This window comes from Tupaia chinensis, unplaced genomic scaffold (genome assembly GCF_000334495.1).
Source record: "Tupaia chinensis unplaced genomic scaffold, TupChi_1.0 Scaffold000305_1, whole genome shotgun sequence".
NCBI classification, from domain to species: domain Eukaryota; kingdom Metazoa; phylum Chordata; class Mammalia; order Scandentia; family Tupaiidae; genus Tupaia; species Tupaia belangeri.
Window position 1 is genome coordinate 1,216,678 of NW_006159795.1, and position 15,870 is coordinate 1,232,547.

The 15,870-nt window shown below is 40.2% G+C and overlaps 2 protein-coding genes across 5 annotated transcripts in view; one reads left to right on the forward strand and one right to left on the reverse strand.

Moving 5' to 3' along the window:
- SLX4IP (SLX4 interacting protein) overlaps positions 1–5,150 on the reverse strand; it is a 227,267-nt gene extending 222,117 nt beyond the window's left edge. For all 3 annotated transcript variants that reach the window (XM_027772825.1, XM_006150912.2, XM_027772826.1), the window contains exon 1: positions 4,922–5,150. The gene's annotated coding sequence lies outside the window, so the exon portion shown is untranslated. The remainder of the gene's footprint in view (positions 1–4,921) is intronic.
- Positions 5,151–5,743: 593 nt separating this feature from the next.
- Positions 5,744–15,870, forward strand: part of MKKS (MKKS centrosomal shuttling protein) — a 32,281-nt gene continuing 22,154 nt past the window's right edge. Inside the window, exon 1 of one of the 2 annotated variants that reach the window (XM_006150915.3) lies at positions 5,744–6,168. The gene's annotated coding sequence lies outside the window, so the exon portion shown is untranslated. The remainder of the gene's footprint in view (positions 6,169–15,870) is intronic. The other variant, XM_014588753.2, reaches the window with a different exon arrangement.

The following is a 15,870-nucleotide window of genomic DNA, read 5'->3' on the forward strand; positions in this document are numbered from 1 at the left end:
CAAGGTATTCTTATAGCCATAGTCCATGTATTATCCTATAATTAACTCAAACCTAGTTCAAAACAATTCTGATTTACACAAGTAAAAGGGGTAGGAAGATAATAAACATAAAGCACCGCTTTTCTGTTGGGTCCTTAGAAAAGTCAGGACATAAAATGAGTCTTGACTTTTCCATGACCCAATATAATAGATGTAAGACTTTAGACATGTATTTATATAGACCTAAAATATAAGTAACACTCTCTATCTACTGACAAAAGAGTTTAATGTTATTTTAGTCCTGGCTTTATAGATGTCCACTTTGCTGCCTAATGACTAGGTTTTCTGTATGTGTATGAATTGTTTTCAATATCTAAAACAAGGGTAACTAGAAGACTTCAAAGATTTAACAGCTTAAAATAAGACATGCACACATCAAGAAATAACACACTTAAAGGTCAATGCATACATTTTGCATTTTTAAGAAGTCATAATATGTTGCATTCATAAACATTAATTTTCATTCATAAACATTAATTTGTTTGTTTTTGCCACAGGGAGCATGAGTTCATTGGAGAGAGACAGAGAGTAGGATAGTGAGAAATCACCCTCTGTGGGGGATAGCCATGCTGCAATTCCTTTTCCTCCATTCTTCTCTAGGGATTTTGGGTAAACAAACACATTGGCCTGGCATGATTTTTCAAGCCACTGGGTCCAGGACTCAAATTGTGTTTGACAATGTGGGAGGTCAGCACTTTAACCACCATACTACTTTTATTCCCCTTAAACATTAATTCTTAAACTACACAATGGCAATACTGAAGTCCCAGAGTGAACACCTCTTACCACTCTCATCTCTTAGTTTCATTATATATAGGAGATTTGGCCATCAAATAATTACCACTTTTTTCTTCCCTGCTCAAGTAAACCAAGATGGGGACCAGCAGGTGGCATTATGGTTATGTTGCTAGACTCCCACACAGTTGACCATGGTTTCAGTCCCAGACCTGGGGGATTAAAACTCAACCTGGCCTGTGTGCGTGCATGACCAAGATCCCAGGAGAAGAATGGAGAAGAAGGGATTGCAGTGTGGCCATTCCTCTGGGGGGGAGGGTAATTTCTCATTTTCAGTCTCTTTGTCTTTCTGGTGAGCACATGCATCCTATAACAAAAAATCTCTCTAAATAAATAAACCAGGAAGAACAACACAACGTAAAAAAGACCATCATGAAAATAAGAACAACCCAAATGCCCATCCCCTAGTGAATGCGGAACTCAGCAGTTACAAAGGAATGAGCTATTAATACTTGCAACAAGAATAGCTCTGAAGATTATGATGATAAGAAGTCAGACTCTCCACTCCCCCCAAAATTGTCCACTGCATGATAACATTTATCTAAAAAGCTAGGAAATGCAAACATATGTACAGTGATAATAAAGTGGTTGCCTGAAGGAGAGCAGCTAGAGGGAAGGGGCAAAGGCAACTTCTGGAATGATGGATATGTTCATTATCTTGACAGTGGTGATAGGCTCATAGGTGGATAGATATGAATGCAGTAAATCGTCATGCTTTAAATAGGTTCAGTTTATACATGACAATTACATGTCAATAAAGCTATTTATTGTCTAAGTGACTTTTTACCAAAAAAAAAAAAAAAGTAAAGGAAGAAACGAGGAAGCATCTTTCTGACCTAGTATATTGGACTCAGACAGCTCTCTTTTCTGAACAGATACGTATCCCAAAAAGTCACAGAAGAAAAGTAATACGTTTACCTTGGTGATTTGCATTCATAAACAAAACATTAAAATCCAAAGATTTCATTATAATTTTTTTAAATATAGGTAACTAGTACTTATATAACTGTGACTATTTGCCAGGCACTGCTGTAAGCATTTTTCTTGCATTATCTTATCTAACCCTCACGCCAACCCTATTTTACGGAAAAGAAAACTTAGATAGGGAAGGGTTATGTAATGTGCTACATGTAGCTGATAAGTGAAAGATGTAGAATTTGAACTCAGGGGGTCGAGCTCTAGAACTCATTTCCTTTTTCACCACGTTCTACTATCACACACATTGTGAAAATCAGAAGAAATGTGAAAATCAGAAGAAATGAATATGCACATGCAATATAGTATTCTTTTTCATATTTACAGAATATAAGCATTCACTACAATTCACAAAATGAACATCCATGGCCCTTTAAAAAAAAAAAAAATGTGACCTTCAGGACCAGCAGTTAGTGTAACGGCTATGTGGCTGGACTCCCATGCAGTTGACCACAGTTCGAGTCTGGACCCAGTGGCTTAAATTCACACCGGTCACGTGTACATGCATGCCCAAGATCCCAAAAGGAGAAAGGAGGAGAAGGGGTTGCGGAATGGCCATCCCCCCTGGGGGGGAGGGTGATTACTAGCTTTCTGTCTCTCTCTCTCTCTCTGTCTTTCTGGTGAAAGCATGCACCCTGTGGCAAAAACCTCTCAAAAAAAAAAAAAAAAAGTGACCTTCATTCTTCTTTTTCCAATTAATAGAAGGAGAAAGGGAAATGGGACAACTTGCTTGGAAAACAAAGCAAATGAATGGCAAGTGGGTCAGTTACCAGGAAGTCAGTTTATCACATGCACATTCTCAATCCAATTGTCTCCATCACCACTGCCTTAAGAATCTAAATTCTTCTCTTTCTTAAAGAATTATTTTATTTAACCTTATTTATTTTAATTTGACCAGAAGGTGGGGGAGGAAGAGAAAGCAAACTGCGGAGTCTGGAACTAGAACCATGATGGACCATGTGGGAATCCAGTGCCCATAACCACCACGCCACCTGCTGGCTCTAGAATCCTAATTATTTTCAAATAAAACCATCAGGAAGAGAAAAATCAAACATATAGCAACATGAAAAATATAAAAGCCAGTTTGCTCTTCTCTCATGTACCTTATTGGTTCCTTAATTCCACTCAGAGGTCTCAATCTCTGCAGACACAGGTCTGGAGTCTATTTTGAAATCTCTCCCGCCCCCTGCCAGGTGATTGTGATGTGCAGCCAATGTTGAACCCGATTTAGATTTCTCATTGAAGGAGGACACAGGAGTACACAAGGTGTGACAAAATGCTTTGGTAAACTGTGACTCAAGGCTTTCCAAGTCTACATTCGACAGTAGTCCACGTAGACTTTAACTTTTTTTTCTTTAGGTTTTTGCCATAGGCTTGTGTGCTTGCAGAGACAGTGAAAGGGAAAGTGAGCAATCATCCTCCAGAGGGAACGTCCACACTGCAGTCCCTTCTCCACCGTTCTTCTCTCAGGATTCTGGGTGCACACACATATCCCAGCTGTGATTATCAAGTCACCAGGTCCGGGACTCGAACTGTGGTCAGCCATGTGGGAGTACAGTGCCTTAACTACCACACTACCTGCTGGCCCCTTGAGTTTAATTTTTTTCTTTTTAGAGATTTTTTACCATAGGACACATGTGCTCGCCTGAGAGACAGAGAGACAGAAAGCAAGAAATCATGGGGGATGGCCATGCCCCAGTCCCTTCTCCATTCTCCTCTTGGGACTTTGAGCCTGCATGTACACATGCCACACGTGAGTTTTAAGCTGTCCAGTCCAGGACTTGAACTGAGGTTGACTACATGGGAGTCCAATGATGCAGCCATTACACCATCTGCTGGCCCCCCCGAGTTTAATTTTTAATAAATTGAAAGTAAAAGTATGCAAATAGGATAGGAGCAAGAAAGGGGAAAAAATGTACATTTTTTGTTGTTGTTGTTTTTTTAATACTGTTGTAACAGAAATTATGTAAAAGTAAAGAGGACTGACAAAATCTCTTCTCGACTTTTTGGAATGCTAAATTGGCATCATGAAGTTAATAAACTAAAAACCCCAAAATACACCTCCGATGGCCACTGAATTTAAAACATGTAATAAACCAATAGTACATTGTGACTCTGGTTAGGAAACACAGGCAGATAAAAGGCTGTAACGAACATTTGAACTTTAAGGAAATTCTGACCAGTAGGTCTGCGGTGGAGCCCCCCAATTTCTAACAGGCTTCCAGGTGATGCTAGTACTTCTCTAGGTGGATCACACTTTTGAGCAGCAAGGCCCTAAGAAGCTTGAATATTGTTTGTAACATTCACCAACTTAACAAACACCAAGGGATTTGAACAAGTTTGTGGGAAAATATAATTTAAATGCAAGTTTATTTTGGTGCCAACTATTTTGAAATTCATACATGGTTTCTTCATCATATGCACTTTCCATGAAAATGGAAAGGTTCTGAAGACCGCACATGTGGTTCTTATCTACGAGCCAAGAAGTGTGTATACTAATTCGTTCCTAGTTAAAGCTAAAAGTAGGGGTTATGAGAAGGAAAAAGCAAATATTGTACTTGTTTGTGTAGCCTAGAAGCGCTAAGAACCATAGAATACTACTACCTGCCGAAACTAGCAGGTGTCTGGGTGACAGAATGCAAGGTCCATCCAAGAGAGGGGTTTTTTATGCTGCTAAATCCTGTGGCCTAGCACAAGCAAAGTACTCAACAGATGCACTGTCAATGAATGAACGGGAACTATACACAAACACAAGCTGTATTTACTTCGCATCACAAAACTGTCTGGCAAGGGGACTATATTTGTACATAGGGATGCAGAGAGCCATCATTTGAAACAAACACCTGGCCCATCCATCGGACTCCATTTCGTCCTAAAAATTAAAAAAACTTTCCTGAACATTTCCACTTTAAAGCCCAGGTTTCCCGCACCCCGATGTTTAAACGGTTTTTTTTTTAGCTCTTCGAAAACACGAAGAGAGGAGGTTTCCCTGGTAGAAGGGTTAGGAAAAGTCTCAAAAATTAAAGGAAAAAACAGAGAGAGAGAGAGAGGCGATGGGGAAGCAGTTCAAGCAAAGGAACGTCTCAGGTGGTCAGAAGCTGCGTGCTCTTACCTATGGTGGTGGCAGGGTTTGGGTTCGAGTTTTATATGTTGTGTTACTGTCCTGGGTCACTGGTGCAGTATACCTGGCTGAGGAAGCTCAGACTACAGGACTACAGAGGTAGCAGCTCTCCTTGCAACCATCCGCAGCTTAGGGAATTCGAGTTTCGTGCTCATTTCCCCCTTCCCAAGGTCTCCCTGCGCGTTCAAACACAAGATGATCTGGGCAGCTTCGCTATGGATTGAAGCCACAGCCAGAACTTAAGATGGCGCCAAAACACCAGGTGAGAGCCCACAGAGCGAGGGGAAACATGCCCAAAAGAAAGATGGCCTCCACCCTGCCATTACAATGTTCAAGACGAGCCCCAAACAAAGATGGCGGCAGAAGGCGTCTAGTTCCAGGCTGGGAAGGCGATGAGTGTGATTAGAGGTGACAAATCACGGTGAGCGGGCTAAATAACTGAGGTGGCCAGGAAGGAAAATAAACGCAACCTGATGATGATAGGTGGTCTTCACCATGCTGGAGAATTTTAACACAGTGACATAAATAACATAATTTAAACATAAGTGACATAATTTTTTTGAACATCATAAGCTAATACTAATATTGTCTTAAGGTCCAAAAAGCAGGATGGGGAGATAAGGCGGGAAAGGCACCGAGCCCGAGGAACTTGGGACCTCCCCATGAGCCCACAGTCTAGTGAATGAGGCCTTAACTCCTCAACAGAGGGAGAGTCGTTCTCACTGCGCATGTCCACTCTCCGACCGGATCCGGGAAAGTTACGGCGAGAGAATCCTTTCCTGGTTTTCTGAGCAGCGGTACAGAGAGGCGGGGATTGGCGCTGAGTGACAGAATCAGGAGCGTGTGATTAATCATGTCAGGCAAGCTAAGTGGAGAGCCAAGAGCTGTTGACGACTGTAATGCACGACCCAAAAGGAAGCTGCTGCCTCTTTGATATGTTATTTATAAATCTAAAGTATTATCTAGGATTTTTTAGTTTCAATCATTAGCTGAAATTGACGCTCAGTAAACTCTGCCTCTCTTTCTTCCAGCGAGGACTCGCCGCTCCTGGGCCAGAACTTCAACTAAAACCCGGAGGGGTGGAATTGCAGCGCGGTCGGCGCCGACCTCGACTGCGCATGCGTCGTGTCGCACGCGGAGCGAAGGTTCCCGGGAACCGCGGCGGCAGCGGCCGGAGGTTCGGCCTTTGGGGCCTTCTGTCAGTGGCGGCCCAGGGAGGCGCAGCGGCTGGTGGGCAGGTGAGAGCGCTGGAACCCCAGGTGGAAAAGCAGCATTCTATGTGCCCTAAGAGGGGAGGAGCGCTTGCCCTTCCTCAAAGGTCTCTTGTGACCCCCGCTGAAGGGTATTTGGGGGTAGGGACAAAGACGAGGCAGGGTCCCTAGGTGCCTGAAGGCCTCCCTCTAAGGTGGCTCTGGCCATAAATCCTATTTGAAATGAATGCGCTAGTCAGGAGGGATTGTCCCAGAATCGTAGGTGGAACTGGAGGAATAGAGCCCGCTTACTCCCTCCTGCCCGGCCACACCGTGAACCAGGTGGAAACGAGTCCAGTGAAAGCACCAATAGCCCCTGTGCTGCCTCCGTCACTCCTTTCTGGAAGGGAAGGCCCGCGTCTACCTGGGAGGGTGCATGGTACATCGAGGCTGTTGGGATCACCCCGGGTGTGGAACGGGACATGGGTGTGGAACTGGACATGGGTGTGGAACTGGACACGGCACCTGGGGGAAGGCGGAACAGGACTTACTGGGCCTTCCCTATTGTAGGGGTGACCTCCTGAGAGTTAGATGAGAGTTTGCCCAAATCTGTGCAGTTTCAAAGACTCTTCAATATGGCAGCGGCGTTCACTCAATATCATCGCTAGTTTTCCATTAACAGATATGTAAGTGTTTGTCACCACTGCTGAGTTTATAGTTACAACAGTGACCAAGACAGGCAGGGCTGGGCCATTTAAGCTTCTCATTCGAAGTGGAGCTGGTCTTCTAGATGGAAGTAGAAACAAGTGTACTGATAAATAAAACAAAAAGATGTTTCCTGATTGTCCTAACATGGGTGTCCTGGGAAGCAGAGTCAGAGATCTGTTTGCAGGACATTTAATAGGGAGGACTTTGGACCATTACTAAAGAATGAAACACCCTGGGTAATGTTGAGCTGCAGTAGGCCCAAGAAGGCCTCCCTCAGTCCCACAGGAACCCTAGAGGCTCTCCTTTAAAGTTGTTCAAGTTGAATAGAAAGGTCAGACCTTTACACTGTGCCTTGATCAGTTATTGAATGCCTGTTGTCATAGAACAGAGAGAGCATAACTTCAACACTTCGGCCAAGTCAGTCCTGGAAGCAGGCTGACAGCCAGGCTGTGTCAGCTCTCACACATTCCATGAATAGAGGAATAAGCCTTTATTCTTAAAGGGGATGAGTAACACATCACAGCATTTGCCACTATTAGGGCTTTGAAAGAAATAGATGTCAACAAGTGGTGTAGTGATTAAGGCGCTGGACTCCCACCTGAACAACCCTGGTTCCAATCTTGGACCTGGTGATTGAAGGTCATGCTGGGTGCCTTGCTTATTTGCCCAAAATCCTAGGAGGAGAACGGAAGAGAAGGGATTGCAGTGTGACCATTATACACAAACACACACACACCCCGTGATTTCTCACTTTCCCTCTCATTCTCTCTCTCTCTCTCTCTCTCTCTCTCTCTCTCTCTAGCTAGTGCACATGACCTATGACAAAAACAAACAAACAAACAAAAAAACTTCAAAAAAGAAATTGATGTTCTAGGAAATAATAGGGCAGAGACTAGGAAGAAACTTTAGATCAGATATTTAGAAAAGCTCTCTGAGTAGTTGACATCTGAACTGAGCTGAAACACAAGAATGATTTACCTCCTGTGGAACAAAGGAGCCTCTCCTTTGTGCTCTGCACTGGGATAGCAGAGAACAAAATAAGGGCTACCTTCTGTTGCAGTGGATGGCAGTTACTTCTTTAAATATAAACGTCTTGCTGTAAGTAAAGATAGAGCAAATAAAAATAGGTTGAGACTAATTCAGAGAAAGATGAGAAAATAACAAGTATAGTTTTTGAAAGACGAGTTTAGTAAAGACTTAATCTGCTACAGTATTTTTTTTTCTTCCTGCCCTGTAGCATTAATCATGTTTTATTAGAATTGTCCCTTTCGTTTCTCAAGCCATATAAACATCTTGCTGTAAGTAAAGATAGAGCAAATAAAAATAGGTTGAGACTAATTCAGAGAAAGATGAGAAAATAACAAGTATAGTTTTTGAAAGACGAGTTTAGTAAAGACTTAATCTGCTACAGTATTTTTTTTTCTTCCTGCCCTGTAGCATTAATCATGTTTTATTAGAATTGTCCCTTTCGTTTCTCAAGCCTGCACTCTGGAGGACAAGAATCAGGCCATATTTATCTTGGTAGTTCCCCCTGGGTACAATAATTTTCCAAGCACATAATAGACACTGAGTGAGCATTTTCATAAAATCTCACACATAATTGAAATGGAAATTGATAAGCTGTAGATGATGTAAACACTGGAGTCATGACTGTATTTGGATCTGTCTCTACACTGTTGCCTCGTTTTGTAAGTTATGACCAAATGTGAGCCAAAACATTAGATGATAATATATAACTGCTTTGATCAATCAAGAGTCTTTTATATATGATTTCTATTAAAGATAATATACTTCCAATAATAATAGTTACTATTGAGCACTTCCCACGTACCAGGCTCTATACTAAACTATGAAAATGTATGGTGCTCTTTATAATGTGACCCCACATTTCAGATTATGAAACTTACACAGGAGAGAAATCATTTGCCAAAATAACTGATACATGATAGAATCTAGAGTTTGGTCCCCCTCATTACTCAAAGACTTTGCTTTTCGAAGTCAACATTTCTAAAAATGCAGACCAAGTTTCAGTCATACTGGAACTCACATTTAATCACTTGATATTAACTGTTATCAGAAACAAAATGAAATTCATGCTGTCTTCACTGCTTTGCCTTTTCATTTTCCTATTTCCCTCACACTTAGCTTTCCTGGCTCTCATTGTAGGAGCTCGACTATGTCTTCTAACATCCCAGAATCTGATATGGCTTCACTCTACCCTAATCAAGATAGCTCCAGAGACCTCAGAACTGCTTTCTTGGGAACCTGATATTTTTATTCATATCTAACTAACTGAAACTGCCCAGAGATGTGGAGCCTCCTTAACAGGGACCACTTTTTAACCTGAGCATTCATTTTATTCCTCTCATGATCCTGCTACCCTCTGGGTAAATTCCAGTAATGTTTTTTTCTCCCTTTTGAAATAATCATAATAGCCAGCAATCACCAAACCCAGACTAAGTGTCAACCAACTATTGTGCTAAGTGCACAAGAAACTTGTGATATGGAGGTCATTATTATTACCATGTTATGAATGGTGGAGCTGAGGCCTGGTTAGAGTGGGTGACTAACCCAGGCCCACACAGCCCATTGTAAAGTGTTAAGGGCAAGAGCCAAAGCCTGGGTAGTGGGCTTGCATAGCTCCTCTCTTTAATCGTTAACAGTCTCGTGCATTCTTACTAAAATATGTTCTTACTCAAATTATTTAGTGTGCTATACTTTCTGAAAATGGGTAAGCAGGAACTAGATCTAGATCTTGGTAGGTTTTTTGAACACCATATTAGATTTCCCCCATTAATCAGAAATGTCACTAAAGGCTTCTAAAAGCAAAAATACAACTGCAATGTTGTCTTTTTGTTTTGTAAAATGGGCATGTTAAGAATACAGAAAACAGATTTGTGGGGAAGACTGGATAGTGGATCCCAAAATTAAACTTCATGATTATCTAGAGAATGTGTTAAAGTACAGATTCCTGGACCCCACCCTAGAGTTTCTGACTCAGTAGATCAGGGGCAGCCTGAATATTTGTATTACTGATAAGTTACCAGAGAATGCCGGTGCCACTAGTGAGAAGACCACACTTTGAGAACCACTGGGTTTGAAGCAAGGAGGTCATGTGAGAGGTGAAGCTATGGACTGTGGCTATAGCAGAGATTCTATAAGAAATATTCAGGTTATTCACTGGCCTCATAGCATGGCACTGTTGTACAAAGGAAACCAGATCCTATGTGGCCAACCAGGCTCTGAGTAATTAACACCAGGTATACACACATGTCTAGGATCCTGACAGGGTGGAGAAATAGAGGAAAAAGGATTGTGATGGGGCATGGTTAAGGCTGCTGAGTCCCACATGGATGATTTCAGTATGAATCCTGAACCCAGCAATTTGAAAAACAGTCCAGGTATGTATGCCCAAAATCCCAAGAGGAGAATGCAGAAGGGATTACAGTGTGGCCATCCTCACTGGGGCATAATCACTTTCTCTCCCCATCTCTGTCCCTCTCCAGCAAGTGCATGCACCCGATAGCAAAAACTAAAAGAAAAAAAAAGTTTAGATTATTAGTGGGAACAGATTAAGGGTGAACAATAACAGTTGGATATGTGGGTCTAAGCTGGTGATGAAGATGTGAGAACAATGAGTGGATGTGTTGTAATATAAATTTGGGGTATGAATGAGGCCACCCCAGAAACAAGACCAGGAAAGAAGATGATAACCAAGGACAGATCTTTGATAAGGATGAATAGGTGGGTAGACACTGAGAGGCCATTAAAGGAGACTGAGAAGGTAAAGTATGTAGTCCTAAGTACTTGAGAGTTTTACAAAAGCATCAAAATGTGAGACCAGAAAGTGGCATGGTGGTTAAGGCACCAGACTCTTACATGGACAACCACCATTCAAGTCCCAGACCAGATGCTTGAAAATCATGCCAGGTATGAGTGCATACATACCCAAAATCCTGAGAGGAGAATGGAGGAGAAGGGACTGTGGTGTGGCCATTCCCCCTAGGAGCTTGATTTCTCCCTCACACCCGCCCCCCACCCCCCATGAGTGCATGCTCCCTATGACAAAAACCTAAAAATCGAAAAGCAAAACACATCAATGTTTCAGAGAGAGATCAAATAAGGGGAATGATCTTTATAATTAGCAATCTTCGTAGAACATGGAACAAAAGCATAGTACTTGGGTTTGAAGATGGAGTGGGAAGGTGACTCTAGAAAAAAGATGCACTGTTTGGAATGAATGAGATTGAGTGTTTCCTGCAAGGGAGACTGGTAAAGGGCATTTGCTTTAGAGAATTCATTTTTGGTTCTTTTCAGTGGAGAAAAAAGTGGTCAGGGTTATGCAGAAGTAGAAGACCTCTTAGATTGGGAGGTTAGAGACAGAGGAGAGGGGTAAGAGTTAGAACCTACTGACACAGTAGAAGGTGGGATTGGAGTATAAGTACCAGTCCTCTGAGACAGTGAGGAAGGAGGTTAAAATGAAAGCTGAGGTGATAGGTTTTTACCTATCTATCTTGTCGCCAAGATAGATAGGTTATCTATAGAACCAAAGGCAGAGAGTAAAATAAACATCTCAAAAATGATAAAGGGTAGAAATTAGCCCTGTAGGAATTCTTTATTTTTTTAAGAGAGGTTTTTGCTATAGGGAATGTGCGTTTGCCAGAGAAAGGAGGAAGACGGAGGTGAGAAATTATCCCCCTGGAAGACCATGCTGCAGAAGCCTCTTCTCCATCCCCTCTTGGGATTTCAGACACATGCACAGTCGCCTGGCGTGTTTCAATCTGCCAGGTCCAGGACTCAAACTGCGATCGACAATGTGGGAGTCCAGGAACATAACTATTATGTCATCTGTTGGTCCCAGCCCTTTAGAAATTCTTAACAGACCAGGGGCATGTAAAGTCATTGCTTTAGCACTAAGGGCCCAGTCAGTGGGGCATTTAATCTGGAGGAAGGGGAGAATCTGGCAGTCTTCATGATACTACTGACTTCTGGGTGTAAATGGCAGCTGGGTGTAAAAACAATGAAAGGGAGTGAAAGGATTCTCAAACAACTCCATTAACTAATACAACCTTTCTGATAAGACACAGCCTGCCAGTAGCCTGGTTGTCACCTTCATTAGTACTGATGAGTTGCTTACTTTTTATTTTAGACTGCATACAATTAGTAAATCTCCCACAAAGGACTTGTAATGCTTTCAGTATATTACTTATTTTTATTTATAAAAGTACCTAATGTAAGTAATATGTGGAGGGGAGGTAAAAAAGACCTTAAAATACTTTATTTTGACCTTCACTGTACTCTTAAGTACAGATCCACTCCTGACTTGGTTGTGCTGTCTTTAGTCCAGCTCTTGGTTATGGGTCAGGCTGACCTTGAATTACAGTGTAAGAAAGATGGTAAGATTTCGCAGACTGGAAATTTTAGAATTCAGGTATGATCTATTGGTTCATCACAAATGGAAAGTAATATTTTCAGTATATGTCTTTACAAGACTGCAGAAGTCGAGCAAAACTGACATTGTTTTAGGTTATGTATTTAGAAAAGGAAAAAAAAAATGTTCAATTTGACATGCCAGTCAGTTGAATAGGCACAAAGACAATTCACAGTACTTTCTAACGTGTACACAAAAAATGCCAAAATTTCAGTTGCTATATTAAAAACCAAGGATTAAAAAAAAAAAACCCTGTTTTTAATGTGCATGAATGGAATTCCAGAATGAAAATTTCACAAATATCTAAAGCCTAAAGCCAACATTTTCATTATAAAAGAAAAGGCATTATACAGTTCCATTAAACTTCATCAAACATAACCACAAAAGCTGAGTTAATTAATTCTTTAACATCCTGTCTAATGTTGTCTTCACAATTAAAATACATTTGGTGGAGGTTTTTAACATTAACTGTTTTCGCAGAGCATCTTAAAAGGCTTAAAAAAAAAACCTTCCTTACACCATGTCCAAAAGACCAGCAGATGGCGCCTGGTAAGCCAAGAAGGAAAATGAATCTATTTTATCCTGCTTCCAGGTTATTGTAGGCTTAATTTTATAGTAGGCAGTAGCAAAATTTGATGGATTTAATTGATGTTGCTACATAGAAAATAGTAATCTGATAGCCAGAGCTTGGCTGTTCAGAATTTCCTAGGAAGCTTAATTGCTTTTTGCCTTTATCTTACTTTCTAGTATTGTCACCAGGAAACCTTCATTTAGCTGGTAATATAACATATTGCAGAAAGCTTGTAAGAGCGCTTATTTGTAGAAATTAGACAAATAATAATCTGAAATGAAAATTAAGAGGAAGGGATGCTGCTGTTCTAGATTCAGCAATGCCATAAATTTCAAGAGTGTTTGTAGTCTGAAGTATTTTTCCTTCTTAGCTTTTATATTTATAGCTACCTAAAAAGAATACAGAATTTGTAATGAGGCAGAGCTATAACAAGTTTTTCCCTCTTCTGCTCATTAATCTCTTGCTGTTCATTCTATACAGAAAACTGAGCTAATATTAGTACAGCTAATCTCAACTATTAGTAGGTCACAGATGTATTTTGGAGAATATAGACTCTTGCCCTGTAATTTTCGATGAAGTGGCATGGAAGTACAGTTAACCTCTTCTATTGTACATGAAACCCAGAAGAACTTGCCAGGCATAATGGGCTTAGGCTAGTTGAATCAATGACCCTCACAAGTGGGCATCATGCATTCAGATGTTGTCCATCATTGTGCATTGGAAATTCTGGTTGACTTTGCTGATCAATCAGGGTGCTAATTCTTCACTTTGGAAAATTATTCAATAAAACACCAGTCCAGACTTCTAAGACTCCAAAATCTAAATTGAGTACCACAATTACTGATGCTAATCTTAGAGTCAGTTATTTAGTTTTTCCTCATTTATAAAATGTTCTCATAAAGTTCCCCTGAAAACAAATAAGATGAAAAATATGAAACCTTCTGAATAGTGTAATACATATATTTGAGAGTATAAGAAATATGTACATATAGAAATATAAGAAAGCATAAACTATGTTAGGATTATTTCTATTTCTAAACTTAACAAAAGGTATTTTAGTGAATAAAACCATAAATCTCTACTCTGTTTTATTTGATTTAAAATTTACTAATCTCATTTTCTTGATTTCTCCCATCTAAAGGAGTCTTTTTTAGAAATATGTTTAAAGAAGATTCAGGGAAGACAAAAAAGGGCAATGAGAGGAGGAAAGGCTTGGGGGGGGGGATCCTTTTTGTTTCTATTTTCTCTACTCCAACCGGAAAAGTTCAGTGAAAGAAGAGCAAACTATAACTTATTTTAAGGACTAGCCTTTTATTACTCATCAAATGTGATCACTTTAAGCACATTCTTGAGAAAGTTTTGTTTCAGACTCTGGAATCTCTAGTGCCCATAGGTAGTTATAAACTACTTGGAATGAAAATTGTTTTGAGGGGAAAACCATCTCAAGGTAAACTGTTTAGCATAAGTTTTCATTTCCAAATTGAGTCTCCCACTGCTTTGCACAATAAACCTTTGCAACAAAGTTTTTAAAAAAAAACTCAAATTCATTTGAAAAGGGGGTTGTTAAGAAGTCTGTTTCTTATTTTTTGTTTTTGTTTTGTTTTGTTTTACTACTCTGAAAAGCAGCATATAGAGGCTATAAGCAAAGACTGGATTATTTTCAAGAGTATTTGTCACCAATGGTCAGGCACAGTAGTACGGTAATGTAACACTCCGTGATGCTGAAGCCACATGGGAAGGTCCCAAGTTCACATCCCGAGGTCTCTGTATGTACTGGGTGCTTATGGTCCCTGCTGGCCAAAACTTAGGGTGGATCTCAGCATAATAAGGACCCTGTTGGAGGGATGTTTTCCTTTTTTTCTCTCTGTCTCTTCTCATGGAAGAAATAAATAAGTAAACTTTAACTTGGGGGGATGGCTGGGAATTACCATGACATATTTAACACAAAAAACATTTAGAAGAAAACTCCCAACCTTCTGTGAGTAGGGGATTGGTCAAATTAGATAGAATCTCCATAAAAATCAGATGCTATTCAGCTGTCAGTATTAAAAATGGATCATGGGGATCCAGCAGGTGGCATGGTGGTTAAGGCACTGGACTCCTACATAGCTGACTGTGGTTCATTGCTGGACCTGGTGGTTTGCTTTCTCACTTTCTCTTCCCTTCCTCTGTCTGTCTGTCTCTGGTCAATTTTAAAAATAATAAATAAATAAAATTAAATAGTTCTTTAAAAATAATTATCATGAAGATTCATGTTCTTGGGGAAAATGTTTACTAAACAGCATGTAAATTATGATCACATTTTAAAACCAGAAAGATATACAGTATACAGTAGGATACTCAGTATTTTTATGTGTATTAAATGTGAAGACTCTTAAAGTACTTTGTAAAATAAAAAAAGCCCTATCATCCCAGTCCTGATCATTTACCATTGTTCTCAAAGGACAGCAAAATAATCTGTCATAAAATAATTACCTGTTTCTCGCCTCCATCAAGCATATATGAGAATCTGAGGAAATGGAGATAAGTAGATGTTCAGTAAACATTAAGACAATAAGTAAATCAGTCCATGTGATTTACTAATCATTTACTACTGGGCCTCAGTGATTGTTGGCAAATAATGAATTTTCAGCCAAAACAGATACTAATTCCCAGGTTTAACTAAACCTAAAGATGCATAGATCCTTAAGTTATCCTAATGGGAAAGAGCAATAGAAAATTAATGTGGTGTACAGAAAATGAAGTGCTTCCTTTGTCCCTAACTCAACAGATGACAAAGATTCATTAAGTGTAGAGAGATAATTGGGTCCTAATCTGAGACCTCAATTTGTGGAAGGTTCACAGAACATCACGGTGCATGCTATGATCCACATGGAGAGCACAGACAGTACAACACTTTCCCAAACATTGCTGTTACAATCTGCAGTTTAATTTGTTCATAATTTTAATTATTGAATCATAAATCCCAATTTTATTATTATCTTTTTATCCTAACTAGTATCCTTTCTACAGAATGTTTTTCTAGAAGTTTGTAGTTCAG